This window comes from Ovis aries, chromosome 1 (assembly GCF_016772045.2).
Source record: "Ovis aries strain OAR_USU_Benz2616 breed Rambouillet chromosome 1, ARS-UI_Ramb_v3.0, whole genome shotgun sequence".
NCBI classification, from domain to species: Eukaryota; Metazoa; Chordata; class Mammalia; order Artiodactyla; family Bovidae; genus Ovis; species Ovis aries.
The window spans coordinates 231,545,778-231,559,700 of NC_056054.1; the positions used below are offsets into that span (position 1 = coordinate 231,545,778).

The following is a 13,923-nucleotide window of genomic DNA, read 5'->3' on the forward strand; positions in this document are numbered from 1 at the left end:
CTCCGCCGTCCCTGGGATTCTCCAGGCAAGAACACTGGAGTGGGTTGCCATTTCCTTCTCCAATGTATGAAAGTGAAAAGTGAAAGTGAAGTCGCTCAGTCGTGTCCGACTCTTAGCGACACTATGGACTGCAGCTCACCAGGCTCCTCTGTCCGTGGGATTTTCCAGCAAGAGTACTGGAGTGGGGTGCCACTGCCTTCTCCAACCATAGAGCATGCCGAGTAAGATATGAACTGTGTTATTGCGGGCCTAGTATTATTAATTAATGTGTAATAGCTGAAATCCACACATATCAAAACCATGTAAAAGACCTCCTATTCTACGTATCTTTGTTAGATTTCAGAGTATATCAATAGAAAAATATGTTCTCATGATAGAAAGCTATCTCATATGTTATAACCAAATTGGATTAAACACGAAAGGTTAAGGGTAATACATGAAAGCAAAGTGTTAAACATGTACCTTAACATAAATAAAGCTAATAAATCTCTACTAAGTCACAGATTAGTACACCTAGTATAGAGTGCCATGGCACCAGAGGTCAGAGTTCAGTGGTTGGTGGTGTTTTCTCACACTTTTTTTCTCTTCTATTTTTACCTTTTTGTTTTCCTTTTCTCCTAGTTGAAATTCGGATACAATTAAATATAATATATTTTATTGAAAATAGCAACACAGAACCTAATTTATATAAGTGTTATAGCTCTCTATCTCCCTCCTCCTTTTTACCCTTCTACTTGATCTTTCTATCTGTGTGTAAGCACCCAGATAATGTTTTTCTACTCATAATCATGATGAAGTCATTATGAAGTAGTGGAAAGTGGAATGATTTTTTTCATGTTCATATCTGTACTATGTGTAGTGTTCAAATTCTTCATGACAAGGATTGATGAACATGTTAAAAGCAGTAGCGATTTTCCTCAAAATCAAAACAATGAAATTTGAATGCATTGTTAAAAATAACTGAAGGAAATCTAGAATTTTCCTCACTGGCCAAGCAAAATTTATGAGAATTTTTCTGAGGCAGGCACAATTTGGCATTTTTACTGGGAAAATAGGTACTTGATCTTTTCCTCTGTACTCATATTATGAACTTGATTCTTCTTAAAGGGAACTGACAATAGCCATGGGTCTTCCTAGAAAACAATCAACTGCTTATTCTTTAACTCTCTCTGGTCTGCTAAAAGTTATTCCTCTACTATAAAGATCTTACCAAATTTATTTTGTTGTTGATAAAATTGTAAACTCCACGAGAACAGGGACCATATCTTCTTCATTCTTGTACATAGGCACTGATAAATATTTGTGGGTATAAAAGTTTAAAATTTTTTTTCTTAAAATATAAAATCAGTGCTTTGCTATGTTAAGAGTAAAGAGCTGGTTTAAAAGTCTGCCTAAAATTTTGTTTTGTTTGGTTTTCAAACTCAGAGCTTTCCAGTTCAGGACTGTCAACCTTCCCAGACTGTATAGAGAGGCTGAAGATTCTAGGAAAACACTCAGGTTTACATTCAAATATTATGTAATCATCAATGCGGTGGTGGTTTAGTTGCTAAGTTGTGTCTGACTCTTGCAACACGATGGACTGTAGCCTGCCAGGCTCCTCCATCCATGGAATTCTCCAGGCAAGAATACTGGAGTAGGTTGCCATTTCCTTCTCCAGAGGATCTTCCTGACTTAGAGCTTGAACCCAGGTCTCCTGCATTGCTGGCAGATGATTTACCGACTGAGCTATGAGGGAAGCCCAATCATCAATAGTAAGTGAAAATGAGAGAGAAGCCATCTGAGTCTGTTTTACATTCCTTTAAATTTTGCTTCAAATAACACTTTTTTTATAGTAAAACATATTAGTGTTTATTATTAATACATTTATATAGAATAGCTACGTGTTTCTAGCACACTTTTTTTTCCCTAAATTCTAGTTGAAAGATGGGCTTTGTCCTTTTGTCCTTGGTTGAGCAGATCAATTTAAAAAAGAAGAACAAACACCTAGTTACACTGTATTCTCAACCTTACTATGGATAAAATCAGGATTGAGGTTTTTAAAATCTGTTTCTCTTCTTTACATTACCTCCTGGGAGTTCTGCTTCTCTGTTAGCCTCAATTTCTATTGACACAAAGAGTAGTTCTAAACCTCTCTCCTCCCCTGCTCTGTCACCTCCAAAGCCTCTTTTATTTTATATTTTTTGTTGTTTATAATAGATGTCTCATGATCCCCTAAGAGTTAGTATCTTGATAGAATTCTCTCCCTTCTTAATCACCAAGGTCGCTTCCAACTCTGACACTTGAGAGTCCCTCACAACAGTTTTTCTCATCTGGTTGTTCTGATTTGTCTCAATTTGTTCTGTTTAGAGTTCGTGATAACTGCTTCCTCCCCTTCATTTCCACCACTCCTGAATGAATCCTAATCCTTCTTATGCCTGGATTGTCCAACAGCCTCTACCCAGAGCCCCTGACCCCAACCCAGTCTGCAGTCAGGAGGCAGAACAGACTCTCAGCTACCATTTTCATCCTTGTTCTGCCCGCTGGAATCTACAGCAATTCCCTAAAATTAACTGCATTTTATCAGCTTCCATTTAAGAGTTCCATTATCTACCTCCTTTTCTTATCAAATTATGCTACTTTCTTGTTGAAAACTGAGCATTTATAATCAAATTATGCTGCTTCTCTATGGGAAACCTCATTTCACTCCAGACTCCTTACCAAGGCCTAATAAAGTGTCTGCCTATCTTTCTGACCTTGTTTCCTACTGTGCTTGTCACAGTTCACTTGTTTCTTTCTGTTCCTTCTTGCCCAAAGCCCTTTACACTAGCTTTTCCCTCTGATGTGAAAGTTCTCTGCCCAGATCACTGTATGACTGGCTTTTTCTCATCATTTGGACTCAGTCAGCAACTGCTGATTCCTCAGAGAAGTCTTCCCTGATCATCCCATCTACTGCGCATTCTCTGCTGCTACTGTCACATTGTTTAGTTTTATTTTATTCATAGTACTTTATATCATTTTTCACTTGTTTATTACCTGTCTGTGCCACTGGAAAAACCAGTCCACAAAAAACCAGGATCTTGGCTCTCTTGTTTACTGCAAGGCCTAGAACAGTGCCTAGCACACAGTTGCAGCTCAAGAAGTATTTCTTGAATGAATGATAGTGACATGATTTCTACCCCCTAATTAAATCAAGCCATTCTCTGTGCTGTCTTGCCTGTCCATTTACAAATTCTTAATCAAGAATTTTCTTTATTATGTTCCCTTCTACTGAATTCCCCTATTGTTCCTTCTTATGAATTTGTATTAATCACTTCCTTCAAGATCTAGTGGGCTTCCCTGGTGGCTCAGAGGTTAAAGCGTCTGCCTCCAATGTGGGACACCCAGGTTTGATCCCTGGGTCGGGAAGATCCCCTGGAGAAGGAAATGGTAACCCACTCTAGTATTCTTGCCTGGAGAATCCCATGGACGGAGAATCCCATGGACGGAGAATCCCATGGATGGAGAATCTCATGGACGGAGAAGCCTGGTAGGCTACAGTCCATGGGGTCACAAAGAGTCGGACACGACTGAGCGACTTAACTTTTCAACTTTCATTAACTTTCAAGATCTAGCACAAATGCCGCTTGCAAAAATCCTTCTCAAATTCTTCCTGCCATGAGCATTCTATTACTTCTCTCCCATAAATTCACCCTATGGTTTTCATATCATCTTGTGCTTTAAAAAATATATCAATGTGTTGCTTTTTAACTGCAATTTGTGTGTGCATGTGTGTGTGTGTGTGCCTTTTGAAGTCATCTAAAATTGTTTTCCTGTTGAAAGAAGGTGTAGTTAAGTGATGGAAGCTTTGGAATGGGAGTCCTAGAGAACAATTTCAGGCCACTTTGAACAGGCTACTTCCCACATCTATAAAATGGAAGAGTTAGTCTAGAACAAAGGTGTTAGTCTAGTTAGTCTAGAACAAAATGGCAGCCTACAGGTTGAATGGGACGCATGCATGTGTTTCATCTGGCCTGAGGAAAATTCAAATTAGTTGGCAATGTTAAAAAATTGGGAAATTTTTGGAGAACTTGGAATTCTACCCTCTCTGGAAAAAAAAGAAGAAAAAGAAATCAACAGATGGGACAATAAGAAGCCTACATTTCTACATGGGAACAAATCCCCTGAGAAGGAAAGTGACTATCCCTTAACACAGGGCAGGAACTCTCTGATGTGACATGGTGCCCTAGTTGCCTGATATTTCACTTGTTTATGCTAACTGTCTGTTAAGAGTGTGAATATATAACCTCAAGATTGTATCAACTCTGAGGTCCCTTCTAACTCTATACATCTATCAGTTCAGTTCAGTTCAGTCGCTCAGTCATGTCCGACTCTTTGCGATCCCATGAATCTCAGCACGCCAGGCCTCCCTGTCCATCACCAACTCCTGGAGTTCACTCAAACTCATGTCCATTGAGTCGGCGATGCTATCCAGCCATCTCATCCTCTGTCATCCCCTTCTCCTCCTGCCCCCAATCTCTCCCAGCATCAGGGTCTTTTCAAATGAGTCAACTCTTCACATGAGGTCGCCAAAGTACTGGAGTTTCAGCTTTAGCATCATTCCTTCCAATGAACACCCAGGACTGATCTCCTTTAGGATGGACTGGTTGGATCTCCTTGCAGTCCAAAGGACTCTCAAGAGTCTTCTCCAACACCACAGTTCAAAAGCATCAATTCTTCAGCACTCAGCTTTCCTCACAGTCCAACTCTCACATCCATACATGACCACAGGAAAAACCATAGCCTTGACTAGACAGACCTTTGTTGGCAAAGTAATGTCTCTGCTTTTGAATATGCTATCTAGGTTAGTCATAACTTTTCTTCCAAGGAGTAAGCGTCTTTTAATTTCATAGCTGCAGTCACCATCTGCAGTGATTTTGGAGCCCCAAAAAATAAAGTCTGACACTGTTTCCACTGTTTCCACATCTATTTCCCGTGAAGTGATGGGACCAGATGACATGATCTTTGTTTTCTGAATGTTGAGCTTTAAGCCAACTTTTTCACTCTCCTCTTTCACTTTCATTAAGAGGCTTTTTAGTTCCTCTTCACTCTCTGCCATAAGGGTGGTGTCATCTGCATATCTGAGTTTATTGATATTTCTCCCAGCAATCTTGATTCCAGCTTGTGCTTCCTCCAGCCCAGTGTTTCTCATGATGTATTCTGCATAGAAGTTAAATAAGCAGGGTGACAATATATAGCCTTGACGTACTCCTTTTCCTATTTGGAACCAGTCTGTTGTTCCGTGCCCAGTTCTAACTGTTGCTTCCTGACCTGCATATAGGTTTCTCAAGAGGCCAGTCAGGTGGTCTGGTATTCTCATCTCTTTCAGAATCTTCCACAGTTTATTGTGATTCACACAGTCAAAGGATTTGGCATAGTCAATAAAGCAGAAATAGATGTTTTTTTGGAACACTGTTGCTTTTTAAATGATCCAGCTGCTGCTGCTGCTGCTGCTGCTGCTGCTAAGTTGCTTCAGTTGTGTCCAACTCTGTGCGACCGTTGGTTGGCAATTTGATCTCTGGTTCCTCTGCCTTTTCTAAAACCAGCTTGAACATCTGGCACTTCACGGTTCATGTATTGCTGAAGCCTGGCTTGGAGAATTTTGAGCATTACTTTACTAGTGTGTGAGAATTCTAGATAAATATATCTTATCTCTCTACCAAGACTTGAAGTTCTTGAAGGATAGTGCCTGGTTCTTTTTCTTTGCTTATGCAGAGTATAGTGCTCGGATAAAGCAGATGCTTAAAAGTTGTTTGTTGAATGTTAAATTTAGTTATATATACAAACATGCCGTAAAAACCAAATACCACCTAATAAAAACTTTATTACAAATGTTTGTTTGGCTTTTATAAAGAAAGACATCATATCAAATGCAATTAAAACACTAACACAGAGTTTATATGATATGGAAAATTTAACTCTGGACAGATATCAACCAGACATGAAGTTTCACATAGGCAGGAGGAAGGAAATGTCTCTCAGTCTCCTTTGTATGTAACTCCCACTAACAGTTCATTGTAGTTCTGCGGGTGCATCAAGAGCAGATGGTACTCAAGAGATGAAAAAATATTGCTATTTGCCCTCCCAAGTAACAATCATGTGTTCAACAGCTGGGACTTGCTGAGACCCTCATTTGTTATAATACCAATTATTACCTTTGCTGTATTCCCACAAAACCACAAAATATTTGGCGTAGTTCAAGACCACCATATTTAATAAATCCCTGTATTCTTTCTGCAAAAATCCATTAACTTTTAAGGGAAACACATCACACTAAAATATTTTCCATGGATTAACAGCAATAGATATTAGAGTCCACACCCAGGTTGGGCCATATATGGTACACTGAAGTAAATAGAAGTGTTAAATCTATTACTGAGGGCAGATTTGGTGCCAGGGTTGTCAAAGACTATATTCTGAACACTTTCTTCTCAATTTTTTCTATTTCCTACTATTAATATAAAGAGTACTCATAAATGACATAAATATTTCATTTGAGAAAAGACTGCATTACTCAAAAATGTCTACAGTAACAAAAGACGTAGTTGATACTGAGCCATCCCCATTAATACCAGAATAAGTCTTTTTTATGAAGTTTGAATAATTGTAATATTTGGAAAATATTTTAGAAATTTACATTTATTTGGAACATTATATTCTAAAGAATTAAAAGACAAAAATGCTAATTAAAAATGTCAACAGTTAATTTGGACTATTTTAACCTCTATCATGTGTACAGGACTGAGTTGGTGTGTACTTTTATACTATCTATGAAAATGTGGCTTAATAAGTAAATGAATAATATAAATAATATTTGAAAGGAAGCATTTACTTACCAAAGAAAGTAATTTGTCTTCCAGCACTTGAGATTTCTTTTATTTATAAAGCATTCTATTCAAAGTATAGGCAAGACCAGACCTTCTTGGATATGCTAATTATTTTTATCTATTTACCAAATCTAGGTCTTAACTGCCAGTACTTGTTAGTCATTTTTCTGGTTACTGTATGTACTTGAAAGTAATAAAGCTGCATTTCCTTCAAAATGGCCTAGTTGGTCCAAATTAGTGAGTTTTTCTGTATGTATTTGTGTTTGGGTTTGGATAATTTTCATCTTTCACTGATATCTAAACCATTGCAAATTACACAGTTTACATATTAAAGAAATCTAGTTGCACCCAACAGTGAAAAGTAGAGTAGAAGAAATGTTTTGCAATCTGTGTGATTTTAACCTTGCTGAGTCTTGTTTATAAAATGGGGGTGATAGTATCTATTTCCTAGGATGTTTTGAGATAAAGATAATAGAGATAAAGCAAGCATTCTCTCAGTAAATGTTATCACGATCATTCCTAATATGTGTTGAAGATCCTATGTAATAAATTATGCATTTTCTAATTTATCCTGCATTATTCCCATTTTAGGGCTTCCCTGGTGGCTCAGAGGTTAAAGCATCTGCCTCCAATGTGGGAGACCTGGGTTCGATCTCTGGGTCGGGAAGATCCTCTGGAGAAGGAAATGGCAACCCACTCCAGTATTCTTGCCTGGAGAATCCCCTGGACGGAGGAGCCTGGTTGGCTACAGTCCACGGGATCGCCAAGAGTCGGACTGCAGTTCTGAGACTGGTTTTCATAAACACTTTGTAGAAGCAGCCTCAGTATTTTGAGGCTATACCCATCGCAGGGAATATGCATCATCCCCTATCCACCCCCTCCTCCACACTCGGACACTCTCCATTATGAATTGAGTCCTCAGAACTTCCTGTCTCTTTACTCCCCCAGGGTTTTCAACCACAGTCATCTCTGACATGTATTTTTACCCTCCTAGTCAATTGCTTTCTTAGACCCTTCTGTTACTCTAGTCAATGTCTACTTCAGCACATGACTTTCCATGGTTATAGAGGAAGAAGTTGGCGTTTGGCTTGGTTTAGAAATGTTGTGCTTTCCAATTAGTACCACTCCCTGACCCAGTAACTTGAGGGAGCACATGGCCCTGAGTGCAGAGGTGACTCCCCATGAAGCATTCTTTCCCTAGGATCTTTTTCCCTAGTCACTTGAAGCAGGTTAGCGGAAGGAGAGGTATGGTGGTGGTGGTGGTAACCGTAGTGATGGTGCTGGTGGTAGTGATGGTATTGGTGGCAAGTGGTGACAAGTGGTGGTGGAAAGAGTTTGTTCAACCACATCTGCATTTCACCCAACAAATATTTGTATGGATGTAGGATTTCATTCCGTTCTGATAAGTGGAACTTACCAAAGTTTCATGGTTTATCAGAAGCATATGATATTAAAACTGAAAGTTCCCAAGTAAACAGTATCTCTATTCCTCAAGTGGCATATGTCTTCATATGTTTGGTTGTATTTTTTTCCTTTAAAATTTAAACTATCTCTCACCACTTGCCTAAAACAAATGCTTTTAACAGAAGGCCAGGGAGGGAATTCCCTGGTGGTCCAGTATTGGTGTTTTCACTGCCATAGGCCCAGGTTTGATCTTGGTTGGGGAACTAAAATCCTACCAGCCCAGCTGTCAAAAATCCCCAAAACAAACAAAATGCCACAAAAAACCATAATGCCAGGGATAGCATGGATTCAGGTAATGTCTCAGTTCTTGGGAATTCTAGGTATGGTACCTATGCTAACAAGACTGTAAGCTCCTAAATGGATTCTACATATTTTATGGAAAAAAGACAATATTGTACTTGTCATGTTGAGTAACTAAACAATTTAGAAGAAGAAATGTAGCTCTAAAAGTTACTTTATATCAACAAAGAATTTCTGGATGTGTTTAGAGATCACAAGCTGCCCACCTAGGAGCAAAAGGTATTTCAATGAGCTCAATCTCAGCCTTAGGAGAGGCAGATAGAAGAGTAGACTAAGACCACACCCTGTGGAAAAGCCTTAGGACAGCCTCAAAACAGCACATAAAAGAACACGGATGAAGCTTGGGTAGGGTGCAGAACAAAATTTCCTGGGCTTTTTTATGGCTCTGTCTGTTCTTGCAGTCTGTGACCTCAGGGCTCCACAGCCTCCTTCCTGGGTCTGTCAAAGGGAGGAATGCACCTCTTGGCCTGTGGAGACAACCTAAGCTCTGTACTGTGAAACTCACAGACCCTTTGCTCTAGGTGTGGTCAAAAGAACAAAATTATTATTATAATTACTAGGCATAATTTGAGTCACTCTGCATCACATCTTCCCTAAATGTGTACCCTGGATCTACATGTTGTTACCAAGAAAAAAGGTGACTGCAGGACTAGGAAAAGACTTCTGTTGAAATGATGGATTTTGCACTGTTTTGTTTTCTAGAACCTGTCTTAGTAATCACCTACAAAGCTACAATTTTGGCAACATGAGCTGGCAACCTAACCTAACGTTGCTGTATCTTGGATTATGGAAGTGTCTTTCCACATGTCCAAACCTGCCACATTCTCTTCCTACCTTCCTCCATGCTTCATCAACAATGCCTGCTTTTTTCAACCACCTGGGTCTTCATGTGCACCACTCAAATACAGCAGCCAGGAGCCAGTGTGGCCACTGAGCATAAAAAATGAAGCCAGTCTGAAGTGTACACACTGGCTCTCCAAGACTTAGTATGAAAAAAAGGAAAATATCTTATTAATAATTTTTCACATTGCTTTCAGGTTGAAATGAAAGTAATTTGGATGTATTGACTTAAAGCATGATTAAAATTAACTTTACCTTTTTCTTTTTTTTTTTTTAACTATTTTTGACTGTGGCTAAGAAAGTTAAAAATTACAAATGTGGCTTGCCTTTTTGGCTCAGATTATATTTCTATTCTACAGTGGTCTAAATAGTTTCCAGTCCTTTGCATTAGCCAGCTCTATTTAAGAAAAAAACATCTCCTTAGACAATAGCTTCTAAAAATGTTTAATCTCTTTATAGAAATATCAAATAGTTTCCAATGGATTATCAACTAAATTTAGGTATCCAAACAGCCAGTGTATGTGTGAGTCGCTCAGTTATGCCCGATTCTTTGTGACCCCATGGACTGCAGCCCACCAGGCTCCTCTGTCCATGAGATTTTCCAGGCCAAGGATACTGGAGTGGGTTGCCATTTCCTTCTCCAGGGGAACTTCCCAACCCAGGGATTGAACCCGGGTCTCCTGCACTGCAGGCAGATTCTTTACCAACTGAGCTACAAGGGAAATTTAAATCTGTTAAACTGTAGATCAAATAATTGGTCAAGCAGTGATACTAATACATTTTTTGTGTCATGCAACCATATTGTTCATTGAACAAATATTTAAATCACATGCGTACTGTTTTCAAGACTACGACAGGCTCTGAAAATACAGCTGATAAATCTGAGGAAAGTTTTAGATGCTTTCTGCAGAGGAAAAATATATATATATATATTTATGTATAAATTTAATTTTAGGTTCTTGTGAATCTTCTGAAGCCCATCCATGAATCCTAAATTAATAATTTCTAAATTTGAGAATAGAGTATGGGCTTCAGTGCCAGACAGATCTGGTCTTGACTACTGACTCCACTAGTTATTCAGGTGACCTTGGGCTATATGTTATTTTCTGTAAGTCCTAGTTTCCTCATTTCTAAGATGTGGAGGTTTGAACAAACAGTAGGATATAAGAAGAGTTAACATAGAGATACATAAAGGCATTCCTTTCTTTGTCTTCCTAAGCACCCGACTATGTAGATGCTAAATGGATCATAAATATTATTTCTCACCTTGCCTTATGTGAGAAAATGAGTCAAAAGGATAAGTTAGAAGATGGATTCTTCATGTCTGAATCTTCCTTTCTATGTCAAGTCCTTAAATTATGTAGCAGCCCTAGAGGTTAGTTGTTTAAACAAAAATAAGACTTTTACAACCAAGCCATGACCTTTCAAATAAGTTGTTCAGAAATGGTGTGTAAGCGGTCTGGGGCAATTTGTCACTACAGAACTGAGAACACATCTGCCCACACCTTGAGAGATACGCTGTGGTATGTGCATATGTTTTTCTGTGGTTTGAAAACAGATTCGTGACTGCAGACCTTACAGATGGGTTCCTGTTTGGGACAGGTTATTTTGTTTGTTTTTTAGAAAACTGTCATTATATATATATATATATATATTTTTTTTTTTTTTTTTTTTTCTTATAGGCAGTCTGAAGGCAACCTCCAGCAGGAACAAGCCGATGCAAACTTCAGAATGTTAAGTGTCCCTGAATGAATAAGAACTTGGGCTAAGAAGCCAAAGCTATTCCTATACTGCCTGTCCTTCCAATGCCACACTCTGGAATGATCCATCTTTCAAATTATTAAGTAAAAGGTACAGTGACTCACCAACTACCAGGCGGTGAGGGTAAATCAGCCTTGTCATAATTTTACAGACTTCTCTTTCCACTCATGAAAACAAGTTATGTATGGTATTTACGTACATCTGTGTTGCTGGGCATTTTCCAAATGCCTCTTGGAGAACATTAAACAGGAAATTGATGCCACAGGGCAAATATTCATTCTTCCCATCCTCTCTCACAAAAACAAGTACAGATTTGCTGTGGCTAGACTGACTTCCTACAGTGTGCTGTTGCTTATTCGATTTTACACTAGAAAGGAAAAAAAAAATCTCTGTTTCAATTTAGAGAATGTTAGAAATGGCTAAAATGCATAAACAAAAAAGCTTCCCTCATGAGAGCACTGAAGTATAGAATTCAGTGCTTTACAAAAATCACAAAATTCAAAGGTTAATTATTGTTCTTCATGCCTACTGATGAAAGTCAATTTGTATCACATTAGACACATCAAATTTGGTTTAAACAGCATGTGTTCTAATTTTCAAATGAAAAAGCTTTAAGCATCTGGTCACTGCAGCTTTTCACATAGGGTTAGTATCTCTTTCCAACCTGTTACAGTGGTCTTTGGTTAGTGGCCTCCTCAGGTCCACTTCTCCCTATTTACTTCCTTAGCAGCCCAGAAAATATCTGGGGATTCATGAGGCTCTGGAAAAACTTAATCTTCCAGTCCCAGGAATAGAGAATGTGAGTCAAGTTAAACTATTCAATGCATTCTCTCCCCCAGCCACAAAGATTTATTCAAAGAGGGCATGTAATCTAAGCTCATCCAATCAAAGTGAATCTTGAGGCATTTTCTGGGGAAAAAAGTCATTCTGTTTTTCCTGGTAAACAAGAACACTGAAGTAATTGGCACTCATATTAGGGTCATAATGGGGATCAGCCTTGAAATAAAGCAAATACTATGGAGGGCAGAATAGAGAAACTGAATTAAACTAGGCCCCAGATATCACCATTTTACTGCTGGATCAAGCTTGGCCTGAAGCTCTGACTCTACACCATTTAACAATATAAACCATTAACTTCCCATGTTGTTTATATTAGCTTGATTCAAGGTTTCTGTGGTTGTTTCATAAGTCCCATACCTATCTGTTAGAAAACACTTATAAAAGAAAGGGAAGAGGATAAAGAGAAAATCTAATGGGTTACTTTGGAGGTTAGTTTTATAACTAAATATAAAAGGCCAAGGTGAGTAAGGAAAAGAAGAGCGATTGCTATTGAGAACAGGATGAGGCAAAACCATGTTTCACAGTGATGAGTAACCACCATAGTAATGTGGGTGGGAAACAAGTCAATCTATGTATCTTCCTGGGCCCAGGCAGGGGTGGGGTTTAGTAGCAGGAAGGGTCTACCCTGAGGGTAAGACCCTCTCCATCAGCTCTTGGATTGAACTACTTAGCAACATATGCTGTTTACAATTTCAAAGTCATTTGACCTCCATCCTCTTAGTTGCTCCTGACCACCTCTCTCTGAAGAATTATAGATTTTTGATATGTCCCATTTTATGGATTGGGAAACTAAGGTCCAGAGACTCTAAGCTATATATATACTAAGCAAGCAGTAGAGAATGGGCATACAGCTCGGATCTTCTCAAGCATATATCAACCTTGAAAGCTGTCCTTTTTGCATTATATTTAGTATTTTGGGTCCTCTAGAGTGAGGCTTGGAGGTATTGACAACTGGCTTCATTCCTGCTGTTTCTTCCAGTTTTCCCTTTACCAACATTAGCCAGAGTTTATTTTGTCTGGTGTAATTTCCTTCAGTAGTGTATCATGTTCTGAAAGTGTCCCCTCTCTACCTCCCATGACCTGACACCATCAGAACTCCAATTTCTTCAGCCCCTTAAGAGAATGAACTGCAAGGAATGGGTTTGCTGAATGAATGCTCACTGAGATGTGAAAGGCTGGTAATAACTTTAAGTGTTAATCCTATCTCTGAACTTTATAAAGTACTTTATAAGTAGGTATTTGGAGAGATTTTGACTTCCATCAGAAGGAGTTAATCTCTCAGTGAAATTTCAGGCAGTGTGGCAAATTGGAGGCAGAATATGTGGGGTAGGGGCCCTTCCTGGTAATCTTGCTACATAAACCAGTCTTCCTTCCTCTACTCACAAGGCTCCGCTCTGCTCCACCCCACGACTTATCAGATAACTTTAAACACACCTTGATCCTTATACAGAACTACTCTTTCACCAGCTAACTTGGACTTGATCACTCCCAAAGTAGTTCCATACATCTCAAAGCTTGATTCAGCAGACTCTCCAAAGAGCTGCCTGCATGACAGCACAAAGCAGCCTGCAGGCACTCCAAGAGCCTGGGACGTGGATTTGACAAAGATACCATGTTATTCAGGTTTTTTCAAGTAGCAAGATGCAGAGGCCTACTTGGGATACTTCAGGAGATGGAAATTACTAGAACAATAAATAGGGCACTATGGAGTTATAAAAAAGCAACTTTTAGCTGGCCAGGTCTCACAGAGAACCAGAATGTAGTACAGTGTGCAGCAAGAGCTTCTGACACCCTCATGATACAAGAACTCTGGTCATCTGATCATTGCCTCAGGCTTATTTATCCTTGCTCTAGTGAGTCCACTATTGTGACTCAG

At 39.0% G+C, this 13,923-nt stretch overlaps 1 long non-coding RNA gene across 3 annotated transcripts in view; it reads left to right on the top strand.

The window, feature by feature from the left end:
• LOC105603748 (uncharacterized) overlaps positions 1-13,923 on the top strand; it is a 79,815-nt gene that overhangs the window by 12,931 nt on the left and 52,961 nt on the right. For all 3 annotated transcript variants that reach the window (XR_003586293.3, XR_009595202.1, XR_009595197.1), the window contains exon 2: positions 11,129-11,297. This is a non-coding gene — a long non-coding RNA (uncharacterized LOC105603748). The remainder of the gene's footprint in view (positions 1-11,128; positions 11,298-13,923) is intronic.